The sequence below is a fragment of the Kogia breviceps genome, chromosome X (assembly GCF_026419965.1).
Source record: "Kogia breviceps isolate mKogBre1 chromosome X, mKogBre1 haplotype 1, whole genome shotgun sequence".
Taxonomy (NCBI): Eukaryota; Metazoa; Chordata; class Mammalia; order Artiodactyla; family Physeteridae; genus Kogia; species Kogia breviceps.
Genome location: NC_081330.1, coordinates 130090576 through 130109316, shown reverse-complemented (window position 1 = coordinate 130109316; position 18741 = coordinate 130090576).

Sequence of the window (18741 nt, the reverse complement as noted above, 5' to 3'; positions counted from 1 at the left end):
AAAAATTAAAAATAAATAAATAAAAAATAATATTAAAAAAAAAAAGAATGTGTGTTCTAGGGAATTCCCTGGCAGTCCAGTGGTTAGGACTCGGTGCTTTCACTGCCCTGACCTTGGGTTCAATCCCTGGTCCGGGAACTAAGATCCCACAAACTGCGTGTTGCAGCCAAAAAAAGAAAAGGGTTCTAGAAAATTTAAAAAATGAAGGATTATGATTTGAAAAACTAGACTAAGTCATGTTACAATTCTGTTTAAAACCCAGAAAGGGCTCTAATTTCAATAACATATCATTTTCCAGAGTCCTTTCTTCATGCCCAAATCTCCACGAGCTCTCTTTCATCATTCTCATAGAACATCTTGACTTTTGTTCGCCGTGCTCACAATTTGAAATTCTGCTTGTATTTTTAAGTCTTGGATGCCCCGCCTCCTCCAGGAATATTCCTGAGGACACAGGTGGTTTTTTTGTTGATTTCTTTTTTCAGGGGCGGGGGGCCGCGTTGGGTCGTCATTGCTGTGCACGGGCTTTCTCTAGTTGTGGTGAGCAGGGGCTGCTCTTCCTTGCGGTGCGTGGGCTTCTCATTGCGGTGGCTTCTCTTGTTGCAGAGCATGGGCTCTAGGCGCACGGGCTTCAGTAGTTGTGGCTCTTGGGCTCAGTAGTTGTGGCTCACGGGCTCTAGAGCGCAGGCTCAGCAGTTGTGGCGCACGGGCTTAGCTGCTCCACGGCACGTGGGATCTTCCCGGACCAGGGCTCGAACGCATGTCCCCTGAATTGGCAGGCGGGTTCTTAACCACTGCGCCACCAGGGAAGCTCCGATTGTATCATTGTTGATATCCTAGTTGTGATAGTGTGCTATCATTTTCCTGGATGTTCCCATTGGGAGAGATGGGGTGCAGGATACAAAGGAAGACCCTGTATTATTTCTTACAACTACATGTGAATCTATAATTATCTCTAAATAAAAAGTTTAATTTAAAAAGTGGATGGTGGGAACTTCCCACGTGGTCCAGTGGTTCAGACTCTGTGCTTCCAATGCAGGGGACATGGGTTCGATCCCTGGTCAGGGAACTAAGATCCCACATGCTGCAACCAAAAAAAATAAAAAAACAAAAAAAAGAATGAAGTTCAATCCCTAGCAGCTTCCTCCTGCATTTGTTTTCTTTGAATTGCAATGTCTTTTGGTTTTGAAGAGTCTCTCACTAAAACCCTGATAATCTCAATATCATAATTATTAGTAGTTATATCTGTATACCTTTACTAGACCATGACTGCGTTATGTTACTCCATCATATTTCCAATATTTTAGCTACATTCTATTTGGGAAAAAAATTGTACCCCCCCCCTTTTTTTTTTGAAGTTTTGAGTGAAGATCCTATATTTCTCTCTTTTTCTGGAAAACAGTGTTGAAAATATAATGAGGTGGGAGGTGTGGTATGTGTCAAGACAAACTTTGTCCTAGATTTTGGTTACACTTTCACCCTCTCTTGTCATGGCTAGGCACATCCTCTATGATGTTCAAAACCTAAAGTGGGAGATGTATTTCCTATTAAAGGTTCACCAATGCTATGCTCTTCTTAATTCTTTGAATATGCTTTTGATTCCTGAGTCTTGCTTCTTCATGTTTCGTAAGAAACTCTTACTGTCTACCTTTCTTTCTCATCAAATGAATTTCTAAATCCCTCTTACAGTTTACTAGTCTTCTCATCTTAAAATATGATTGTTTTCTCTTTATTTTCCAATTTAGACATTCTTCACAGATGTTTCACAGCCTTCTTTCATTTTCCACCTCAGCCTCTGCTATTGCAAGAGAACTGTCCCTCGGGACTACTTACTTTTTTTTTTTTTTTTTTTTTTTTTTTTTTTTTTTTGGCGTTACGCCGGCCTCTCACTGTTGCGGCCTCTCCCGTTGCAGAGCACAGGCTCCGGACGCGCAGGCTCAGCGGCCACGGCTCACGGGCCCAGCCGCTCCGCGGCACGTGGGATCCTCCCGGACCCGCGCACGAACCCGCGTCCCCTGCATCGGCAGGCGGACTCTCAACCACTGCGCCACCAGGGAAGCCCGGGACTACTTACTTTTTATATCTCTGTGATTCTGTTGTAGTCCCATCAAGGGGGTCCAGTGATGGACTGCAGCCCGTGTGACATGCTTCAGGCTCCTTTCTCTCTGAGGGTCCAGGACTGGATTCACTGGGGGTGTGAGCTGAGCTCAGAAGGACCCCTCTGTACAAGGACCCTGTGCTTGGTTTAATGTTCTTCTGCCACTGTCTTGAAAATCTTAATAATTTTCGACAAGGGGTCCCACATTTTCGTTTTTCATGGGGCCCCTCATTCAGTCTGCTGATTTTGCCCACCCATTTCACCCAACAGTCCAAACTATGTAAAGCACATTGAGTTGCATACTTGTGTGTGACTTTTACACTCTTCCCTCGCTCTCTTTTTTTTTTTTTAATATTTATTTATTTATTTGGCTGTGCCTGGTCTTAGTTGCGGCATGCGGGATCTTAGTTGCTGCATGCAGGATCTTTAGTCGCTGCATGTGGGATCTACTTCCCTGACCAGGGATCGAACCCGGGCCCCTTGCACTGGGAGCACGGAGTCTCACCCACTGGACCACCAGGGAAGTCCCTTCTCTCTCTTTTAATATGTCTTGAACCTTTCTCTAAATTTCCTTCCTACTCTACCGTTACATATTCCTCCCCCGATTATTGTTAATCATTTGAACTGTCCAATTTATAGATGGTTAAATAAGCTACAGCTAATTCACAATATAAATAAGAGAGTATTTTTTTAATGGATTAGGGTATGGTGTCCTTATGAATAGTTAATGACTTTTGTTATATATTTCTTTAATGTCCTGAATATTTTATCTGGTATTACAATGTGGCTTTAATAGACTAATCTTCTATTTCCTTAGAATTTCTTCCATGGACTCATTACTTATTTTATGCTTAGATACTTTTTTCTTCGGCCGCCCCGTGCAGCATGTGGGGACTTAGTTCCGCCATCAGGGATCGAACCCGTGCCCCCTGCAGCAGAAGCACAGAGTCTTAACCACTGGACCCCCAGAGAAGTCCCCTCTGGTTAGATACTTTTGTATATAAAATTAGCTCTCTCTTTCTTTCAGTTCTCATTTCCTGTTTTGATAAAGAACGTCACTTCCCCCTATCACAGCCCCAGGTTGCCTAAGTCAGGACCCCAGAATCATCTCAGCTCATCCCTGTATTTATAAATCAGCCCAGGCAGACGGCACAATTGATAGCATCCATGATCAGCATCTCTCGAATCTTCCCCTTTTCTCCATCATCGTTGCTGCCGTCTTAGTGGAAGTATGTTCGTTACAGCAAGAGTTTTCTCTCTTCACTTTCTGTGTGTCTGTCTCTCTGTGCTGGAGCCAGAAGGATCTTTGGAAACCGTCAACCTTGTCATTCCTCTACTTGAAATCCAGGAGTCGTTCCTAATTTCCTTTGAGATAAAGCTGCAAACTCCTTGACATGGGATTCAAGCCCCAGGTGAACCTTGCTCCTGTCAGTGGATTGCTATACAATTTCTATACGATTATTCACCTCTGACCGTGTTCACGTAGCCATTTCCCTGCCTTTTCTTCCTGTGCTAATCCCTCCTCATCCTCAAAGCCTCGCCCTAGCCTTTCGGGGAGCCTTCACTCTTAGTGTCTCCTGGGCTGGTTACTTGTCTCCTCACGTGTCCCCTGCCGTCCTGGGCTTACCATTCCCCTATATGCTTGATCTTATATTGCAGCTCTGTTCGTGGGGCTGCTGTATGAGGCCACGTGATTCAGTCAAGCAGAAATGATCTCTTGTTGAACTCTTGAGTCTTTGCTGCTCAGCATGCTAACTGAGAGGGATGGAGCGTGAAGACACGCTTATGTGAAAGCTCTCTTGGACTCTCTTTGTAGCCTGCTACTATAATCACGCTGAATTCATTTCATTCCGACCCCAACTCTTTCTACTTGAAAACCAATAAAAGCAATCCTCTTTGTCTAGATAAACACTGACAGGAAGTATAACAATTAAGAACCTACCTCCCGGACTTCTCTGGTGGCGCAGTGGTTGAGAATCCGCCTGCCAGTGCAGGGGACACGGGTTCGAGCCCTGGTCCAGGAAGATCCCACATGCCGCGGAGCAACGAAGCCCGTGCGCCACAACTACTGAGCCTGCTCTCTAGAGCCCGCGAGCCACAACTGCTGAAGCCTGTGTGCCTAGAGCCCGTGCTCTGCAACAAGAAAAGCCACTGCAATGAGAAGTATGCGCACCGCAACGAAGACTAGTCCCCGCTCACCGCAACTAGAGAAAGCCCACGCACAGCAACAAAGACCCAACACAGCCAAAAAAAAAAAAAAAAAAAAAAAACCTACCTCCCACCAAATAATGCAAGAAAATCATCTACTCGACGACTTTTTTTTTTGCGGTACGCGGGCCTCTCACTGCCGTGGCCTCTCCCGTTGCGGAGCACAGGCTCCGGACGCGCAGGTTCAGCGGCCACGGCTCAGGGGCCCAGCCGCTCCGCGGCACGTGGGATCCTCCCGGCCCAGGGCACGAACCCGCGTCCCCTGCATCGGCAGGCAGACTCTCAACCACTGCGCCACCAGGGAAGCCCTACTCGACTTCTAAAATACCAATTAAGATCCCCCCTACTCTCCAAGGTGTTTTACAAAATACTATTCTTTACCCATTAATATATTAATAATAATACCTTCCCCAGACTGAAGAGAATCTAAAGCTGTTACATTCATAATAAGTAATATGTTTTCATTATTTACATACAAATCCTTGAGTTTCGAATTAGCAGCGCTTGAAAGAGACCTGCTCACACAGATGAAATTTGAATCGTAGATCAAGTGACACTTTGGAAGGGCTAAGTCACGTTGTAGCTTTTCAGCACCACCGAGATTTACTTTATGTGGTGTCATCGCAAAGACAGAACTCTAATGGCTTTTAAAGTATTCTCAACTTCCAAGAATAAATGAGAGGGAGACCAGTTCCCAGACCAAGCAAGAAAACGTTGGAAGCTGAGTAGAGATAATTACGCAGCAGTGCTCTAGTGAGAGTACCTTAGGACATGGGAATGTGCGGAACTTTTCTACCCATCCGACCTAGACAGGAGGACACAGCCGTCTCCCTTCTTCCCTTCCCAACCATCATGTCTCATCCTCAAAGTCTGGTGATCACAGGAAGTCATGGAGAATTTTCAAAGCTGTCGTTACATTTTTAGAGAAGCTTGTTGGGCTGTGGATGACAAAGAAATAGTAGAAGCAATTCGTCCTTTCTGTTTACAGAGGTCAGAGATAAAGTACCTTTGACACAATGGCTTCAGAAAAATCCATGAAAAAAAAAAACATGGTCCAGAATAAAATGTTGTAAACATTGTGTGATAATAGAACGACCTTTTTTGAAATTTATTTTTTTTCTTAAAGTAGAGTTGATTTACAATGTTGTGTTAATTTCTGCTGTACAGCAAAGTGACTCAGTTATACATATATATTCTTTTTTTATATTCTTTTCCATGACGGTTTATCCCAGGATATTGAATATAGTTCCCTGTGCTCTACAGTAGGACCTTCTTGTGGATCCATTCTCTATATACAATAGTTTGCATCTGCTAAACCCAAACTCCCAATCCTTCCCTCCTCAACCCTCTTCCCCCTTGGCAACCACAAGTCTGTTCTCTATGTCTGTGAGTCTGTTTCTGTTTCAGAGATAAGTTCACTGTCTCACATTTTAGAGTCCACATATAAGTGATATCATACCGTATTTGTCTTTCTCTGTCTGACTTACCTCACTTAGTATGATCATCTCTAGGTCCATCCATGTTGCCGCAAATGGCATTATTTCATTCTTTTTTCTGGCTGAGCAGAACAATATTTTAAGCTTGTGTCTCTTCGGGCCTGTTTTGGGGAGAGAATGCTGGCTGTACTTCGCTCTGTAAGCACTGACTGCCCTGTACCTTTGCCCTTCAACCCTAAAAGTGGATGCTGAGTAAAATATGAGTTTCAGAGGTAGCTGTACTTCAGACATGATTCTTCTTAGTTGTAGAGTATAAGGCTTGTTTGAGTGCTCATTTCCTTGGAGAACATGTAACTTGTGCATTCACAAAGCAAATGCATACTATTTTTTAATAAAAAGTTATTGAATTTTTATAGTAGTCTAGGAACTAGAAATTTGCTTTGAAAAGGGCTAGCCTGAGGGGCCTTAGAGGTAGGGAGAGATCCAGTTTTGTTCCAGTGAAAGTAAGGTTGAAGAACAGAGGGCAGACCAAAGAGATACGTTCTAGAAGCAAAAGAAGAAGGATTCAAAACCGACGTGTTGCTGTCGTTCTGACGAATCCAGCACATGAGAAAATAATTAGCGTTTCTTCCAACCATACTCACTTCCCAGTAAAAACTATATAAGGAGAACCATGGGAAAATGCAGGCATATGCATGTTTTTGTTAAATAGTATGGTTTAAGCCAAGACATAAAGTGTTAGAGTAGCAGGAGAGAAAGCTAGAACAGCCAGGCACAGTGTAATGAAGTTACTGTTTTGGGAAACTCTTTCTCTTAAATCCTGTGTTTCTACCCAAGTGTAAAAGTCTTCTTCAGCACCAGCTTGGAATGAAGTTACATGCACGTTTGCAGAACCTTCTTATGAAATGTCTGAAAGTACCAGTTTTCTGACTGAAAGTATTAAGACTTTTATTCCCTGCAAATGTCCATTCAGTATCAACGATGCAGGGAATGCCTTACAGTTACGCACTTTTCAAACCCTTGAGTTACAGGCCCAAGGAAACAGTTGCACCACAAGTGACAATAACTGTTCCTAGGGAAAGGAAAAGAATGTAACATGTTTAGTTAGGTAGAAGGTCCTTCCAGTACCTAATAATTATTTTACTTAACCCACTTCTAATACTTAAGAGGTGCATGTGTGTGTGTGTTCATACTTACTGTTCCAGACTGTGAGCAAAAATTTCTTCTAGTTCAGTCTCTTGTCAAAAGCTTAATGTCGGGCTTCCCTGGTGGCGCAGTGGTTGAGAGTACGCCTGCCGATGCGGGGGACGCGGGTTCGTGCCCCGGTCCGGGAGGATCCCACGTGCCGCGGAGCGGCTGGGCCCGTGAGCCGTGGCCGCTGCGCCTGCGCGTCCGGAGCCTGTGCTCCGCAACGGGAGAGGCCACAGCGGTGAGAGGCCCGCGTACCGCAAAAAAAAAAAAGAAAAAAAAAAAGCTTAATGTCCCGTTTTTTAAGCCATCGGGCAAGGCTCCTTGGCTTCAAATATGGTGAATAAAACTGCTGGTACTGGAAAATGTTCACATAAATGTGGTCTCAGAAATTGTCTTGAGGAGAGTTCCCTGGTGATCCAGTAGTTAGGACTCCACTGTTTCACTGCCGAGGGAGCACGGGTTCAATCCCTGGTCAGGGAACTAAGATCCCACAAGCCACGCATTGTGGCCAACCCTCCCCCCCAAAAAAGAAGTGGTCTTGAAAACCACAGTTTTGAAATGCTGTGGACAGAATGCTGGTTTTGTTCCCTGTTCGGTGCTTCTGAAAACATTTCGTTACTTGGAATGATGAGAGTATGTACATGATGTATGTAGAATGAGGTTGAAAATATTTATTGGTTCTACAGTGTGTGTTCCTTCCATTGCCTTTGATCTCTTTCTACCTAGACACCTTTGATATCTCCTCTTCTGTGGTCAGAGTTGTCATTTCTGGCACCATCTTTCTCACCTCCTTTCCAAGCAATACACATTTGTGCAAGAGGCTGTGGTAAGGCAGCAAGTGATGCAGAATTAGGAAAGACGTCAGTAAGGTGACCCTGTGCTGAAAAATGGCAGAAATGTACAAGGATGGACAACCCAACCATCACTATGCAGGTGTCAAGAAAGGCCATAGAAAAAGGCTAAAAGGCAAGAAGCATTAGCAACTCTGACTATTAAAATGTCTCAAGAGGCCATGAAATAAATCGCCTCTAAGCACGATGGGAAGAAAGTAAGACTGTTGCATACCTCAAGTCCGTACAATCAAATCCCTTCCTCTCTAAAGCACATGGCATCCTACCCACTACAGGATTCGAAAAACGGACCCATGGCATCAGTTTCTGCAGGGATATAGAAGGGAAGAGATAGAAGACGTGATACATTTACATGCTGGGGTTAATTGTGGATTTCCCAGGATCTAAGAGAATGTTTCATTCTTACAGCAACGCTTTAAAAACACAGAGTTCACATCCTTTGCTTGCGACATGACTTCTGCTATTACTAAAAATTCAGAATACGAATTTTCCATGTTTTTTTTTTATCGGAATTCCAAGAAACTAAATAATGCAGGAAAGGGGGAAAATTCCGTGGGAATTAATGAATATCTTTTCATTAAACTTTATAATGTTCCAGTTTTATGTCAGCCGATGATATATTATGCAGGGTTTATTTGCCATTGATTTATAGGCATTTTATAGTTTAATGGCAATTATTTTTTTCTTTAAAAATATTTTTTTTTTTTTTTTTTAATTTTTATTGTTTTGGGTGCGTTGGGTCTTTGTTGCTGTGTGCGGGCTTTCTCTAGTTGTGGCGAGCAGGGGCTACTCTTCGTTGGAGTGTGCAGGTTTCTCGTTGCGTTGGCTTCTCTTGTTGCGGAGCACAGGCTCTGGGCACGTGGCCTTCAGTAGTTGTGGCACACGGGCTCAGTAGTTGCAGCATGCGGGCCCTAAAGTGCCTGGGCTTCAGTAGTTGCAGCACATCGGCTCAGTATTTGTGGCTCACAGGCTCTAGAGCGCAACCTCAGTAGCTGTGGCGCACGGGCTTAGTTGCTCCGCAGCACGTGGGATCGTCCCGGATCAGGGCTCAAACCCGTGTCCCCTGCATTGGCAGGCGGATTCTTAACCACTGTGCCACCAGGGAAGTCCCTCCATGTCTTAATTATTAGTTTTTTAATCCTCCTAGTACGCAATAAAATGTTAATGTTGACTGAATTATAAGAGTATCCAACCAAGGGAAGCATAGCTGCTTGGGAGGCTTAAAATAGAAATGAAATCTGAATAAATGAATATATTTATTAAGAAAAAAAATTAATACATGTATTTATTCATTCTTTTTTGTCCTTTTGTATTTGCTTCTATATTTGGAAACGATAACATGATTATACATTTTAGCAACGGAATTACGGTACACATTTCTTTTTTAAAAAAAATAATAAATTTATTTATTTATTTTTGGCTGCGTGGTGTCTGTTGCGGCGCGTGGGCTTTTCTCTAGCTGAGGCGAGCAGGGGCTACTCTTCGTTGTGGTGCGCGGGCTTCTCATTGTGGTGGCTTCTGTTTGTTGCGGAGCACGGGCTCTAGGTGCGCGGGCTTCAGTAATTGTGGCTTGCGGACTCTAGAGCGCAGGCTCAGTAGTTGTGGCGCATGGGCTCAGTTGCTCCGCAGCATGTGGGATCTTCCCAGGGCCAGGGCTCGAACCCATGTCCCCTGCATTGGCAGGTGGATTCTTAACCATTGCGCCACCAGGGCAGTCCACAGTACACATTTCTTACCTGGAAAAATAACATTTCATTAACAGTTGTAAGAAGGTGTACCATTCATGGAGTTTAAGATTTGAAATAATGCTAATTGCTGAGACTAGAAAAAACATTAATATTAAAATGAAATATTAATCACTAAAGGACACCAAGAGAAAGCAATCTGTGTCACAATTCCAGGCATTTGCAACTAAATGCTGTTTTCTTAAATACACAAGAGAAATGGAATACAGAGGATGGTGACTGTTCTGTGTTACGCTATTCATCACCATAACCGGCTTAATTCTAAGATTCATGTTCCTATACAGATGTAACTCACTGATGAAAATTCAGTCCGTCCGCTGCCTTCCCATAATGAAGAAGAAATCAAAGTCAATTGCACCTTGGACATTTAACAACACACAGCAATGACAACTATTTATGTTAAGCAGGCAGTCGTTCATCTGGGAAAACGAGTATGAACACTGCTAAAGAACAATGTGAATTATGGAAACAAAAGAATACAAGACCTCATAGAAATGTATCATTGGGCATGATTTATGTGTACTTGCTGTTCCTCTAAGGTAGACAGCTATTCAGACCTAACCAAGCATCTCCAGGGAAAGCACGTGTAGGAGAAAGTCACCAAACATCTGCGACGACGCAGCAAGATTAAGCTCACTGTCAATGGCGTTCAAAGAACCTTCAGGAAGAATCAACCTTTAGACGGTGTTTGTGGTGGACACAAAATCAGTGAGTGAGAATTCGGTAGTGGACTGATTGCAAGGGTCAGGAATGGCAACACGGAATACTCATATCTAAAGGAGATAAAGAGAGAGCATGTCAGAATCCAGCAAAGAGAGATCAGGAAGCTGCGTGGGTAGTTACAGTTTCGGCCTGAGAACTTCCTTGCGTCACACTGAAGGTGAGGAAGGAGCTTTCCCAGACCTCAGGCATAAATACGGCCTCTTTCTACAGCTCTGTCTTAGTATCAGCAGGGGATTATGTTAGATTTGGATTCAGAAGATCAGGGATGGGCCTGAGACTCTGCGTTTCTAATAAGCTCCAAGGTGGTGCTGATGCTGGTTGTCTGTGAATCATCAGAACCCTCTGTCATAAGGAGGGAGGTAATCCGGAGCTGTTGACCCACTCTGCCGGGGGGGTGGGGGTGGGGGTGGAGCAGGGCTGGAGCCCCGGGCCCCTTGCGGCCAGGAGGAGCCCTGCTTATCGATACCGACAAGGCACAAAGACGTGAGCGTTTTCTCAATGAGCCGGACGGGGAAATGATGGACAGGCACACGATCACACCATGTTATGGCTCTGGTGCTGAGAAATTTACAAGTTGAGGGAGAGGAAAAGCGATGAATAGTGGTGCCGTCACAAATATTTTTTTAGAAAGGAAGGGCAGATAATTTTGAAAGAGAAGGCATCTGGGGACATGTTGAATTGGGGGACCAGCTTAGAAGCACAGGTGGAGGTGGTCTGTGTGTGTGCTAGGGAGAATGGAGGCCCCCATGAGCTGCAAGCTTTGGGATTGTGCCCGTGGTTAAATTATGTTACGTGGCAAAAAGGCGCTCTGTGGATGTAATTCAGCCGGTCTTAAGTAGGGTGATTATCCTCCTGGTTCAGCAGGGTGGGTCCCGTGGAATCACAGGAGCCCTTAGAAGCAGAGAATTTGGAAGAGAAAGAGATATGGCGGAACGGGAAGCCCCGGGGGCTTGAAGCGTGCGAGGGGGACACGGTGCTGTTGCTGCCATGACGATGGAGCAGACAATGTGATGAAGGTGCGGGCAGCCTCTAAACCCTTAGAGCAACCCCAGAGGACAGCCAGCGAGGAAACTGGGGCCTCGGTCCTAGAAGCCCAAGGAACTGGGTTCTGCCAACCACCGCAGGGAACCTGGAAGCCATGCTCCCTTAGAGCCTCTGGAGAAAAGCCCAGGTCAGCCAATACCTCTCTGTCCGCCTTGACCTTGGCCATCTGGACCTACCCAGACTTCCGAACTACGCAACCATGAGCTAACAAATGCTCTCAGGTCCTAACTTCGGGCCTATCTGTGACAACAGCGATGGAAAACGAACGCGGCAGAGGCCCCGGAAGGTACAGAGGTGACGATGAAGTGAGGGTTCTCTACACAGGCAAATGAAATGTTGAATAAGGAGAAGGAAACGCATGATTTCAGTGGAGCAAGTAGAAGATGAAAAGAAAGAAGAAGACCCTTCAGAGGAAAGAAGCAAAGGTGCTGAGCCTCAACCCATGGGAGGAAAAACGGGTACAGAAGAGGCACAGGTGAACAGAAGAAAGGGAGAGTGTAGGGAAGGCCAGCCGGGTGTACGAGTGGGCAGGTCAAGGGTGAGTTTGGGGATATATTCTGTCAGAGCTCTAGAGAGAAGGCGCAAGGACTAGGGCTTGAGCAGGGAGTGGGTGCTGACCATAGTCAGGCATTGAGGGTGTACGTGCTTTTCTTCCCATTGGAACGGTATACGAAGCCAGATAGGGCCTTCCCTGCTGGCGCAGTGGTCGCAAGTCCGCCTGCCGATGCAGGGGACACGGGTTCCATCCCTGGAACTAGATCCTGCACGCCGCAACTAAAAAAAAAACCAACAAGAGATCCCGCATGTGACAACAAAAAAAAAAAAAAAAAAAGAGATCCCACATGTGACAACTAAAGATCATGCCAGGGCTTCCCTGGTGGCGCAGTGGTAGAGAGTCCGCCTGCCGATGCAGGGGACACGGGTTCGTGCCCCGGTCCGGGAAGATCCCACATGCCGCGGAGCAGCCGGGCCCGTGAGCCGTGGCCGCTGAGCCTGCGCGTCCGGAGCCTGTGCTCCGCAGCGGGAGAGGCCACGACAGTGAGAGGCCCGCGTACCGCAAAAAAAAAAAAAAGAAGAAGAAGCCAGATAAAGGGGGAAGAGCACATCTGAGGGAGCACGGTAAAGAGATGTTCTTTCTTCTTTTTTGAGCGATAGAGAAGCTCCCATCTGAATGTAGACTGCAGGAATTGATGGGGAGAGGCAAGGGAGGGGTACAGGTGGAATCAAGGCACTTTGCTGTCATTCAGTCTGGTCTCACGTGTTCTGTTTCTCTCAACCGTCCACCCACCTTTTAGGGCTGATTTCAAGTCCATCCTCTTAGTCTTGAACAACCGTCCTTACGCAATCGAGTACCACGTTTCCTTTGCGTTCTGAGCCTCCAGATTAAGACCTCCTTTTTAAGATTTCCCTTCTCCACTGCCAGCATCCTGATTTCTGTGTGTGTTCTGCCCAAAGGACCCCACTGTACCTTTTCCTCACCCATACACCTTCAAGTACGCCAATGGCACTGTTTCCTTCGTGCGGATGGAGAGACATGTTCTTTCTGGGCTTCAGGGCTTCTCTCAAAACTCCCCTTCTTGCAGACACTTTCATCCAGTGTATAAAACGTCAATATATGTTGGAAATTTATACAAAATGGCCATCCTACACCCCAGCTCAGCTCTCCTCACACCCCTTCTCATCATATCTATATCCATATCGGTATCTGTGTTATCGTCTCTTTCCTGACCAGAGTATTAAATATATGAATACATGAGGGCAGGACTTTGTTTGATATTCCCAGTAGCTAGAACAGTCCCTAGCACACAGTAGGCACTCAGAAATATTGATTGTACTTTAGCTGAGCTTTGTTGGTTTGTAGAATGGAGTCCTGGTGGTATCGTGAATTCGGGAAGAAACTAATATAAACTTTTCACCCTCCCTGCTCCAAGACTCCATCACAAGACATATATACTCTCCTGCTTTCTAATACTTTCTACACCTTTTCCCTGATGACAAGAGTGAGTTCATCCGTTCGTGGAAATCATGCAATATTGTGTACCAATCTTGTGAGGAATTCCATTCTTACTAACCTGTTTTTCATTATTTTTTTTAACATCTTTATTGGAGTATAATTGCTTTACAGTGGTGTGTTAGTTTCTGCGGTATAACAAAGTGAATCAGCTATACATGTACGTATATCCCCATATCCCCTCCCTCTTGCGTCTCCCTCCCTCCCACCCTCCCTATCCCACCCCTCTAGGTGGTCACAGAGCACCGAGCTGACCTCCCTGTGCTGTGCGGCTGCTTCCCACTAGCTATCTATTTTACATTTGGCAGTGTAGATATCATGATTATTTTTTGAACCCAAATAACCCATCTCACTTGAGTGCTGATAATTATTAGTTGTTAGACAGTTAATATACGTCTTTAATATTGGGTGTATACATGTTATGAGAATACTAGATATTTTCTGTATTTGTTTTCCATCAGGAAAGAGGAGGGAAGTTAGAAAAACTGATTTTTATCCACACCACTGAGTATATTGAGTCATTTCAAGAAATGGGTTTACTTCTTGAAAGCTACTACATTGCAAATACAGGCAGGAACCTATCCTATGGCCATAGCCCTTGAAAAGCTGTGAGAGGAAATTAAAAACTTCTTAAATTGGGCAATAAAATTGATAAGACCTAAGAAAAGCTAATTGAGTCACTTTAGATTTGCATAGTCTATCAGGAAGATCATTTTTAATCTTATAAAAGAATATTTTATGGTAAGATCAATCGCTGACCGTATATACTCAGAAATACATATAAAGAGAATTTTTTGCAAGAAGGTCAATCAGCGAACATAGACACTCAGAAATGCATGCAGTTAAGAAAAAAAATGACTGAAAGACATAAACATATTGTCTGAAAAGAGACTGGGAGTTGGAGAAATATTTCAAAAGTTGCTGTCTTTGAAGCAATAATATTTCAAGAAGGCTGCAGTGACAAGTATTTGTTATAAGTCTTACTCTCCTTGTCTGAGCATGTTCACGCATGCACGCCTTCAGCTTCTGCAAAACAAGAGATGCCAGAAACCCTACGACAGGAATGCACCTGATTATAGAAAAGTCCACTGGACTGAGTCATTGGGGGACATTGGTCTGCTCACACAGATGTGATATGGACTCAGTCATTAATGAGAGATTCATTACCTAAAAGGCATTGGAAAACATGCCACATTTATGAGTGCATGTCATTAACCTTTCAAGTTAGCTACGTCCTTTATGTTCCCAGCTAGGAACGACATCCAAGGAGTTTGGACTCCTCTTACGAATTCTTGAGTCAAATGAAGCTCTATGTTAATAAATTAGAAATAAACATTTAAATCCAGCCCTGTGCCAAGCATGAACTTTAGCCTACAAGCTCAGGAAGGCCCATTTCTTTTTTTTTTTTTTGGTGGTACGCGGACCTCTCACTGTGGTGGCCTCTCCCTTTGCAGAGCACAGGCTCCGGACGCGCAGGCTCAGCGGCCACGGCTCACAGGCCCAGCCGCTCCGCGGCACGTGGGATCCTCCCGGACCGGGGCTCGAACCCATGTCCCCTGCATCGGCAGGCGGACTCTCAACCACTGCGCCACCAGGGAAGCCCTGGAAGGCCCATTTCTATCTGCCATTCCTGAACATGGGCAACTAAAATGAATGTAGTAACCTTTTTTCTCCTTGCACGTATTTTATTTCTGTTTCTTGTTAATATCTCCAGAAGCATCCCCTTGGTAACCTTAGCCATATGCCCTTACATATGTGAAAAACCTGCATAATAAGCCCTTGACTTGATGCTTCTTTGGGGATTTGTGCTACAATCTGTCAACTTGTAATAGATCAACCCTGTATATACCAGCCTGGGCCCTCAGCATCCATACCCACACCAGAAGACGCTAGCCTTTTGGACCAAAGGATTATAAATTCTTGCAGGATTAACTGGATGGTCTAATTTGCATCATCTGGTCACAATGTCATGATCCGTGCAAAGTGACTGTGTTTTGAATGTGAACATTTTCGTCTCAAAATACCAACATTTAGAGTATAGTAAAAGCAAACCTCGCCTAAAGTCTTTTGCTACTTTTTTCTTTTGGGATACATATTTGGTTTCAGTAACAATGTTGAGATACAATGGTGTAAAAAAAAAAAATAACGCAATTGCTATTATAATTTGAAAAGCTTTGGAAATGTTTCGTGCTGTGGTACTTTTGAAAGAGGATTATATGACATTGAGCGAGATGGTCAACACACAATTTATCCTTTGGAAACAGATCCTGTAATCTGTGTCCAACTGAGCTCCACTTTCCCCTGGAGAGATCTTGTCGGCGTCTGTATCCTGAAAGCATAATTGGTTCAGTCAGCACAATAGCCAGTCTCCACATAACTGGGCAGGAAAAACATCCTGTTGGCATGGAACTTCCCCGTGAAACAAAGCAGTCTGTATCCACTCTCCAAGAGGTGAAGTGAGGTGGAGGGAAATGAGATGAAACCAGAAGTAAAGATGGGAAACTGTAAGAGAATTAGATCCCAACATGCATCTAGATTTTGTTCCTCTCTCCTCTCGCTTTCCTGGGGTTGGTCACAAAATGTGACTTCCTTAAAGCAAATACAAATAAGTGTCCAGTTTCTTGAGAAGGGGATGGAGAATGGGGATGATTATTCTCAACTTTCTCCCAGTGTCTCCCTTGTAAAGCTGCCGTTGTCGCGCTAGTGCTTTCACAAAATGCAGGCTCAGAATCAGTTAAATAATGAAGTCGACTTTAGACCTATTTCCGCCGTTCCCTAAATATTATTATGCTGAACGGTACGGCATTGCCAGGATTCAGCCGTGGCGATTTTGTACGGTTCAGCGTCTCTCTCTCCAAGTGAGTTGAATTAATTCAGAGAAATACATGAACTGTCTTTAAGAAAATGAACCAGGGGACTTCAGGACCCTCGTGTTTTGCTTCCCGTCATGGTACAGGCATGCTCAGTGCTCCTTGCCCCAGGTGGTAAGCAATATAAACATTCCAGGGCTTCCCTGGTGGCGCAGTGGTTGAGAATCCGCCTGCCGATGCAGGAGACACGGGTTCGTGCCCCGGTCCGGGAAGATCCCACATGCCGCGGCGCAACTAAGTCCGTGAGCCATGGCCGCTAGGCCTGCGCGTCCGGAGCCTGTGCTCCGCAAAGGGAGAGGCCACAACAGTGAGAGGCCCGCATACCGCAAAAAAAAAAAAAAAAAAAAAAAAAAAAAAAAACATTCCAGTGTCTGCTTCTCCTCTGTTCCCGGGAACATGGAGGGAAAAGGCCGTGCCTTTGAAGGTAGACTTGCTCACGTGACTACTTCAGAATTTTCATGATGAAACACAAGCGGGAGTGATGGATGGACGTCGCTTCTGGGCTGAAGGCATCACCTTTGCTTGCCTCTTTAGTCATCTGCTACTACAAGGCCTCACGCTGAGATGACCGAGGCCGTCACAAGATTGCAAAGCCTCCATCAGTCAGGGGTCTGAGTCACAGGGATGAGCAGAGTCTGTCTGCCACCCACACCGGGGAGAGTGTGAAGAAGAAATAAACCTGTGTTTCACACCAAGGAGATTTCAGAGTGGTTAGATACCGTCATATGACCTAGCTTATTGTGCCTAAAGGATCTTTGGGGGACATTATTAGGAAGGCGGTACTCCATCATGCTTTCTGTGGATGACAGCTTTAGACTCAGCATTTATCTGTAACATAATTTGAAGGGCATAAATGGGCATTCCAGAAATGTCTGGCTGGTCTCAGAGATTAGCATCCACACATCCGCTAATGTTTGGAAACATCTTTTCCTGGGAGGTTATCAAAACTCCTGACATTATGAGTTCTGCAGTAGTTGAACCCTTTCTTGCTTAGTAGATGGCTACAATGCGTTTCGTCAACTCAGAAAGCCTTAGAGGGTAGGGCGGAGGTATTTGGGGTGATACACAGTTCCTGGTTATGTCTGAACAATAAGGAACTACAGTTGAAAACGTCTTGAGCATTTGTAAACGCTCCCAGTATCACTAGCAATGAAAAATAAATGGCTCTCAGAACTGACTCTCCAAAGTCAATACACAGAAAAGTAATCTTTTTGGAGTGAAGGTATTTTGAGATGTTAAATTCCAGTATTAAACACAGCTGTCATTTCAGTACACGAGGGTGAAGACTCAGGTAAAATTAAGATCATGACCAAAAGGGGAAAATTAAGACAAGCTTCGTGGAAAGAGGAATGAGTTGATCTCAGCAGAGAAGAGAAGAAAATATGAATTTATGCAGAGACTATCCTCCAAGCGATGTCTTTTATCCCCAAATGGAGATAAAAAACTTTCAACTACTATATTTTTAGGTGCAATTATAAATATAGTGTAATCCTCTTTTCAATTTTAAGAAATCCAGTAGACAAAAATCTGACAACAAACACAATAGAGATAAGCCCAAGCTGCATAGTTTGGGGCAGATAAAACACTTTTCCACAAAACATCCAGGAGGGAGCAAACAACAGAAGCTTTGGACTATTTTTTGCTACTATTTTTTAAAAATTTATTTATTTATTTATTTATTTTGGGCTGTGTTGGGTCTTCGTTTCTGCGGGAGGGCTTTCTCTAGTTGCGGCGAGCGGGGGCCACTCTTCATCGCGGTGCGCGGGCCTCTCACTGTCGCGGCCTCTCTTGTTGCGGAGCACAGGCTCCAGACGCTCAGGCTCAGTAGTTGTGGCACGCGGGCTCAGTAGTTGTGGCTCATGGGCCTAGTTGCTCCGCGGCACGTGGGATCCTCCCAGACCAGGGCTCGAACCTGTGTCCCCTGCATTAGCAGGCAGATTCTCAGCCACTGCGCCACCAGGGAAGCCCTTTTGCTACTATTTTTAAGCAAACTGTAGACCTCATAATCACCTTTTTAAAAATTCCTGTTTTGTGATAATAATGTCTATTGACAGCATTTGTTTTATAGCATGATATTTTACCAATCTCATTTTAAATTAAAATAATAGTAATTTTAAAAGGATATAGGGAAAAAATAGCATAAAATGAGTTAGAACTGTTTAATCTGGACAATGGACCTAGCTTTCTTTTTCGAGAAATCTGATTTTGCATAAAGAGAACTATTTCTTTGAACAGAATTACTGCTTGGAAACACTTGAATTATTTGTGTCAAGTTTAGAAAAAAAGTTTAGCTTATTCACAACTTTTATTCTTGAAAATTAAATGATTGCATCACCTTGGAGAGAGAGACAATTTGAGGATCCCTTAAAGAATATCAAGACTGAGACTTCCCTGGTGGTCCAGTGGTAAAGAATCCGCCTTCCAATGCAGGGGATTCCGGTTCGATCCCTGGTCGGGGAACTAGGATCCCACAGGCTGCAGAGCAACTAAGCCTATGCGCCACAACTACTGAGCCAGCGTGCCTCAACTAGAGCCCACGCACCACAACTAGAGAGAAGCCCGCGCCA